The sequence below is a fragment of the Neopelma chrysocephalum genome, unplaced genomic scaffold (genome assembly GCF_003984885.1).
Source record: "Neopelma chrysocephalum unplaced genomic scaffold, ASM398488v2 Primary Assembly neopelma1_22, whole genome shotgun sequence".
Classification (NCBI taxonomy): Eukaryota; Metazoa; Chordata; class Aves; order Passeriformes; family Pipridae; genus Neopelma; species Neopelma chrysocephalum.
Genome location: NW_020897689.1, coordinates 26,368,218 through 26,375,417, shown reverse-complemented (window position 1 = coordinate 26,375,417; position 7,200 = coordinate 26,368,218). Strand labels below are relative to the sequence as shown.

General features: G+C 43.9%; 1 long non-coding RNA gene across 1 annotated transcript; it reads left to right on the top strand.

Moving 5' to 3' along the window:
• The first annotated feature begins 3,093 nt into the window (after positions 1-3,093).
• On the top strand, positions 3,094-6,553 carry LOC113979020. The gene is made up of 4 exons (XR_003537834.1): positions 3,094-3,156; positions 3,353-3,453; positions 4,919-5,757; positions 5,872-6,553. It is a non-coding gene; the product is annotated as an uncharacterized LOC113979020 (long non-coding RNA).
• The last annotated feature ends 647 nt before the right edge of the window (positions 6,554-7,200 follow it).

Genomic DNA, 7,200 nt, shown 5'->3' with positions numbered 1-7,200 from the left:
GGGGCGGAGCCGTATCTCATCGCCCCTCCCCTTCCCCACCCCCGAGGGCTGGCCGTTGCCTCTGTTCCCGTCGGTTTCTATCCCGTCCTGTACCCTGCCGGCGCCGCTTCGGGATTCACCGTGGGCTGCGCGTCCCTCCCGCCTTCCAACGCCGCGGAACTGCCGCTCGCCGGCCTCCTGCACCGCCTTCTCGAGGACCATTGTGCAATCAGGGCTGCCGCTGTCTCAGCTTCCGCCATCTGTCAGGAGCAAGTCCCGTTCCCAGCTCTTGTGACTGTTCCTGGCGGGAGGGAGCCAGTGACACGGAATCACAGAATCACAGAATGGGTCAGGTTGGAAGGGACCACAGTGGGTCATCTGATCTAACCTGGTCCATCCTAGAGGACATGCCACAGTATTGCGTCCAGTCAGTTTTTGGAGCCTCTCCAGTGAGGGAGACTCCACACCCTCCTTGGGCAATGTGTTCCAGTGCACCGTCAACCACACGGTAAGGTTCTTCCTCATATTTAGGTGGAACTTCCTGTGCATCAGTTTCTGCCTATTACCTCTTGTCCTATTACTTGGCACCACCAAGAAGAGCCTGAACCCACCCTCTTGACACCTACCTTCAGATACGGACATACGATGTGCCCTCTCAGTTGTCCCTTCTCAAGGTTGAACAGGCCCTGTTCCCTCAGCCTTTCCTCATAAGAGAGATGCTCCAGTCCCTTGATCATCTTTGTAGCTCTAAACAGCCCCAACACATGTAAAAGTACATGGTATGGCACTGTCCTGCAGGCTGAGGAGGTGCTGTGTTGCAACAGCTGATGGAGCTGGTACATCTGGAAGATTCACAGGATCATGGAATATCCTGAATCGTAAGGGATCCACAGGGATCAAGGAAGTAAAACTCCTGGCCCTACCCAGGACAGCCCCAAGAATCACACCATGTGCCTGAGAGCATTTTCCAAACGCTTCCTGAACTATGGCAGGCTTGGTACTGTGACCTGACAAGCCTGTTCCAGTGCCCAACTACCCTCTGGATGAAGAACCTTTTCCTAATATCTAATATTGTTTTTAACAAGTGAATTACTTAACTGCCATGGGTTCAGAGACAATAAGTAAGAGGAGAGATTTAGATTAGATGTTAGGAAAAATTCTTTACTATGAGGGTGGTGAGGCACTGGAACAGGTTGCCCAGAGAAGTTGTGAATGCCCCATCCCTGGTAGTGTTTAAGGCCAGTTGGAACTAGGTGATCTTGAAGCTCCCTTTCAATCCAAACCATTCTATGACTCTGTGACCTGGCCTGGCTTCCAAAGACAAAGGCCTTATGCCAGTTTGCTGTTAGCATGTTACCCCATCTTCAAATAACTTTTACCTGCCTTGCCAATACCAGCAGGGTAACCAGGCATCCAGGGGTCGTGGGTGTATTCAGTTCTCATAATAATCAAACTGTTTGGGTTGGAAGGGACATTTAAAGATCATCCAGTCCAACCTCTAAGAAGAGCAAGATTACTTGCTTTAGGAATTAGGACAATTTAGGAAAATTCCTAAAAGGATTTTCCTTTTCTTAAAACAAAGATGAGGAAGGTGGGCAGATGAAGAGGAATATGGGACGAATAGAAACATCATCCTAAAAACAGTGACCACAGCTCAAAGATATAAAGAACATTATGTAAAAATAGACATCACTGCTGCCTATGTAGCCTAATTTATCACTTTACATCTAGTTCTATTTATATAATTTTTACAGAATTTGCAACTCACACAGTTTCTGAAAACAGTAAGAGATTGCCCATATTTCTGACTTTTTTGAGGGAAATAAACTCAACTGAGTGACCAGGAGGTGTAATCCCTGACGGACTCCTCTGGCTGGGGCAAAGAACACAGCTCTGAGGGAACATCTCCTCTACTCAGCACCTACAGAGTCAAAAAAAAAATTTCAGTTTTTGCTGTCGCTGGTGCTGCCAGTGGTATTTTTTACTTATAGGTTGCTGTCACATCTCCTGCCTTTCTTTGGGGCACTGGCAGGATGCTGCGGGCTGCCCACTTGAGCTAAGTCTGTTGTGTCATAACAGGCAACACCTGACGCCAAACACATGAGTTTCTGTTGCAAAGTGGCTACAACATCAAAGCTGAGACAACCTTTGTAAGTGGTCAATAAAACTACACGATCCCAGGTCAGGGGTAGAAGCTGGAATATTTATGGAACACGTGACATACAATATAAGGGTCTTGGAGGCAGGACATGTTAATAAAGAGGATGGGTTATGCTAACTAAGGGATGAATTATGCTAACTAGAGGATTACACAATTCTCTGCTACAGTTACACAAGTGGCTAATATTTTCCCATAGCGAGAACCACATGGGGGAAAGAGAACAAAGGGCCTTCTACATAGTCTGACAACATCATCACAAAGTCTTTCCATATCTTGCTGAAAGAGACAGGACAATCAAACATAGCTAAATATTAACGGGTCTAGTGATGAAGCTCCTCAGAGTAAGGAGTTTCTCCCAGCTCCTGCTGTCCACGGCCTGCTACATAATTTTATTAGTTCATTTTCTGCTGATAGTCGAGTTTCAGATTCCAATAAACCTTTCCTCTCATGATCCAGAAATGGGTCATTCCTCATGCCTCTTCTGAATCACGTTTTTCAATCTTTGTTTCTTATGTTTCTAGAGCCAAGTACTTTCAAGACTGGAGTCAGTGTCAAAACTGATGTGTAATTTATCCAAGTTAACCTTGATAAGAGCAGAATGGGAATATTTACCTATATTAAAGGTATTTTTATCCAACAATTAAATAAATAGTATGATGACAATTATTTCCTAATGCTTTCCTTCAAAAATTGATACAATACTAGCTCAATGTTCATTTTTATGATCTATACTAAAATAATTTTTTAGCTTATCCAAAACTGGAGTAATGAAAATAACAAGCAAAAGCTAAAATATCAGTAAGGAATATGTAGGAAGACCTGTCAGAATAAATCTTCAGACGTGGGATCTGTGTCTGAAGAGTCCTGGATATAAGTAGCTGCCAGGTTTAATATTTAACATAATGAGTAATACTTTTAATATATTGACTAATCACAGAGGACTTTGGCCTATACTCTAAATTACCATAGTTGACCTTTTGCATTTTTTTTCCTGAATAATTTCTTATTGGGAAAAGGTAAGCAACCTTTTGTTTTGAGAAGTAGGGAGAAACCAAGAGACTCAGTAGATTTCAGGCATCTTTAAGAAATGCAGCAGTAATATTGATCCATGAAGAGCAATCCTGTTTCCATAAAAAGATAATTAACCAGTTATAAAAAAACACAAGTTGTTTGTAACATTTTTCTTCACTAGCTCTCATTGAACTTCTGCAGTATGAAAGTGCCATGAGTTCACTTCACCTGAAGTGCAGGTGAGCTAGACAACCATAAATGCTAAAGATGCGGTTTGGGAATGGAGAAGGATTTTCAGTAAGGTAAGTAGTTTTGCAGTCTACCATCGATGGGATTTGGAAGCTTGCACACTTTCAAAACCCCTATGAGCTTCCAATATTTGGACACCTAAGTAACTTTAGAATCTACCTTGGAGTGACTTACCTGCAACTTCCTCAGAGGCCAGAGGTCCCTAAAGGAGGAATTTTTCCAAGGCTGCTTTTAAACTCAGTCTTGACTGTACCTAGACTTAGGCTAATCCTTCTGGGTTGGTGACTCCTTTGTATGCATGGATAGTCTCATGGCAGTAAATACAGTATTAATGGAGCAACCAGGCTCCTCTCTTGCCTCACAGGCAGTCTGCCCAGCAACTCCTCTGTGGTGGCTTGTTTGGGGAAGGATCTGCCTTTCTGGGCTCACCTGGTCTCTGGTATTATTGTGTTTTGCATCTTCCATGTCTTTTCATGCTCCATCATTATAAGGCTTCCACTGCTGCTTTCTATACACTGTTTGGGAGCTTCTTCTCACACTCAATACCTTACTCTGAATGTAGATCAGTATTTTCCACATACATAGAATAAAATTTCCCTCCATGGAAATGATAATATTGCAATGCAGGCTAGCAATGGCAGCCTAAAGTGAATTATATCTATCTACCAAGAAGAATCTGCACCCACCAAAATCCTGGCCATATGGAAGTAAAGGGCCACACCTCTTTATCAGTGTGTCTTCTGTGAGGATGCATTTTACTGGGAGAAGGATACCTTGATGAACTTCATACTTAAATGAAGTTCATGCGTCATACAAATCCCCAAACAACTCAATGGGACCTGGGGCATTAAAAGAAAAAAAAGCAGAGCACCATCCTCAAATAATTTATTTACCTACTCTAACCGTAAGTCAAATTTAGCAATTTGTCTAATGCTTTTCAAATTATTTTTTTCTGGACCAAAATGATTACCAAAGTAGTTACATAATAACAATAACAAAGTATAGCAATACCAACAACAATATATAATAACAAAGTATAGCAAAACAACAATAATATAATACTTAAACAACAACAATAATAACAACTTAATACATTTGCAAAAAGGTTGGGCATATTTTATGGTATTCAATTATGTAAACAATAGTTTATTAAACAAAATAAACCAAGGAAGCCAGACTATAGTTACGTTCTGGGAATCACCACTACTGAGTCAGGAAAGAAGGAATATGCTTTGACTAGTTACCAGCTCCAGCAAGCAACATATGACTTCCACACTACAGTGAATAATATGAGTTTACTTAAACAGTGCAACTCCAGCTGATTCTAGCATGTGGAAGGTGGGTGCCACACCATGGGCCTGGTGGTGCTGTTCATAGGGCATTCCTGGGGTGGGAATATGTCCCTGCACCTCAATGACCTGTGAAGATGTGCCTGTAGAGAAGCCAGAGGTTTGTTGCTTGCTCACAGTGTGCAAGTGAAGCTGCTTTAGCCTTATTGTCCCTTTGCTTCATCCACAGCTTGGATGTCCCACTCCCAGTTGAAGTAAAGAAACATTTTGAAAATACAAATTGTCATCAATACACTTGAGAACAAGGCAAACAACAGTGTTGTCTAAGCCAAGCTATCTTTCTCCTGCACCAAGAGGCCATAAGTGATAGCACGTGAAAGAGAGAGAAATGACCAAACTGTCTGAAGTGTTAAAAGAGAGCACTTTGATGGGCTGTCCATACTGAACAGCTGTGTCTATGTACCTAGTTAGCCCTCTGGTGTTGCTGAAGAGCAAATAACCATAAAACAATGTTTAAAAATACAGTTATCTTATGGTATGCTGGATGATATCAGGTAATATATTTATCTTTTTTGCTCCTTCCAGAGACTTCTATCTGCAATTTATCACATAGGCTATGTCACTTTTTCTAGTTGTGGTCAGTACCACAGGAACGTTTTTATTTTGAGCAATGACTTTTTTCTTTTTAATCATGAAAATGAAGGTCTTTCATTTTGTACTGTTATATTGTATCCGAAGTAGATTTGTCCTTCTATTTTGTGACAAACCCTGGTTCCAATGTTGAATGCAACAAGTCAAGCCATGCACTGGGCATTGCAAGTAGTGGAAGTAAAAGTCATAGCATCATTTAGGTTGAAAAAGACCACTAAGATTGAGTCTAGCCATTAACCCAGCACTGCCAAGTCCACAACTAAACCACATCCCTAACCACTCTTTGCCCTTTCTGTTCTGTGAGTGGGTTGTGCAATAATTAGTGGTGCACAAACTCAACGCGGATGCTCTGTGAGCAGGTCAGGTTGGGGAGCAGCCTGTCCGCTGTGTGGACTCCCAAGCCTCTCTGGCTAGCAAGTGAGCCATCACTGCTTTCTGTAACAGCGTTCCTTCCTTCATTAAGCCCCTATTGTAGTCCTCATTCTGTAATTTTTATGTGGTTGGTACTAGAAGCGTTTTATTTTTTTCCAGGATATTTCTTTCCCTGATTGCTGTGGATGCTGACTGTACTATATTTAAGATGAAATAGCTGGGATTGTGCCTTGCTCCAGGAGGAAGACGCCTGCTACTTCCTTTCTATGCGGTACTCGCAAACCCTGGGGCAGGGAGGCTGCACAACCGGGGCCACACGGCGGCCTGAGGGTCCATCCCCCCGGCAGCTCTCTCCTCACCCCGGCGCCAGAAACCCGCACTGGAGCCCCGCAGCCGCCTGCTTGCAGGCTCTGGGGAGGCTGGGGTTGATTTACTCCCCTCGATTTCGGAATTCCCACGTCGACCTGGACGCGCTTGTGTCGCTGCAAGGCGCTCGGAGCCGGGAGCCGCTCCCGTACCGGCTGTCGCCAGCAAGGGGAGCTCCGCATTTGTGTAGGATCCAAGAGACAGGCCAGGGCCAGTAATGCCACGGCCAGGAGAGGGAGAATGCTGTAAAATGACATTAAATCGATGTGAGGCTTAATCCCACTGTGGGCTGGAGAAGGAAGGGGAAAAACCAGACAAGCGCCGTGGGCTCCAGGGTGATATTTGGGGCACTCCTGAACTCTGCAAATCATATAATAGAATTATTGAATTATAGAATGATTTGGGTTGGAAGGTACTTTTAAAGTTAGTCATCTAGTTCCAGCCTTCCTGACATAGGAAGGGACACCTCCCACTAGACCAGGTTGCTCCAAGCCTTGTCTAGCCTGGCCTTAAACACTTCCAGGGATGGGGCATCAACAATTTCTCTGGGCAAACTGCTCCAGTGCCTCACCACCCTCACAAGAAAGAATTTCTTCCTGATATCTTCCTACTATCTACCCGCTTTCAGTTTGAAGCTATTCCCCCTTGTCCTATCACTACATGCCCTGGTAAAAGTTTCCTCTCCAGCTCTCCCCTTTAGGTACTGCTATAGATCTCCCCAGAGCCTTGTCTTCTCTAGGCTGAACGGCCCCAACTCTCTCAGCCTGTCTTCACTGGAGGAGTGCTCCTGCCCTCAGATTATTTTTTGAGGTCCTCTGAACCCATTCCAACATGTCCATGTCTCTCCTGTGCTGAGGACCCTACAGCAGTGCCTGGAGCAAGCATGTGGCTGCCTGTAGTGAGGGAAATTGCTGGCCATTTTACAAAGTGAGGGTCTACCTTGCTATAGTAGCCCCTCTTTGCTCTTCTTCACTGCTGTTAACCGCTCTTCCCCAATCACCAGAAACTTAAGAGAAGTGTCTTCAAGCTCTGATTGCTCCAGAAGCTTTCATGTGAGCTGTGTGTATCACAGCTGTTAAAGCTTTATGAAACCTGACATCAAAGTTTCTCCTATGATGAAAC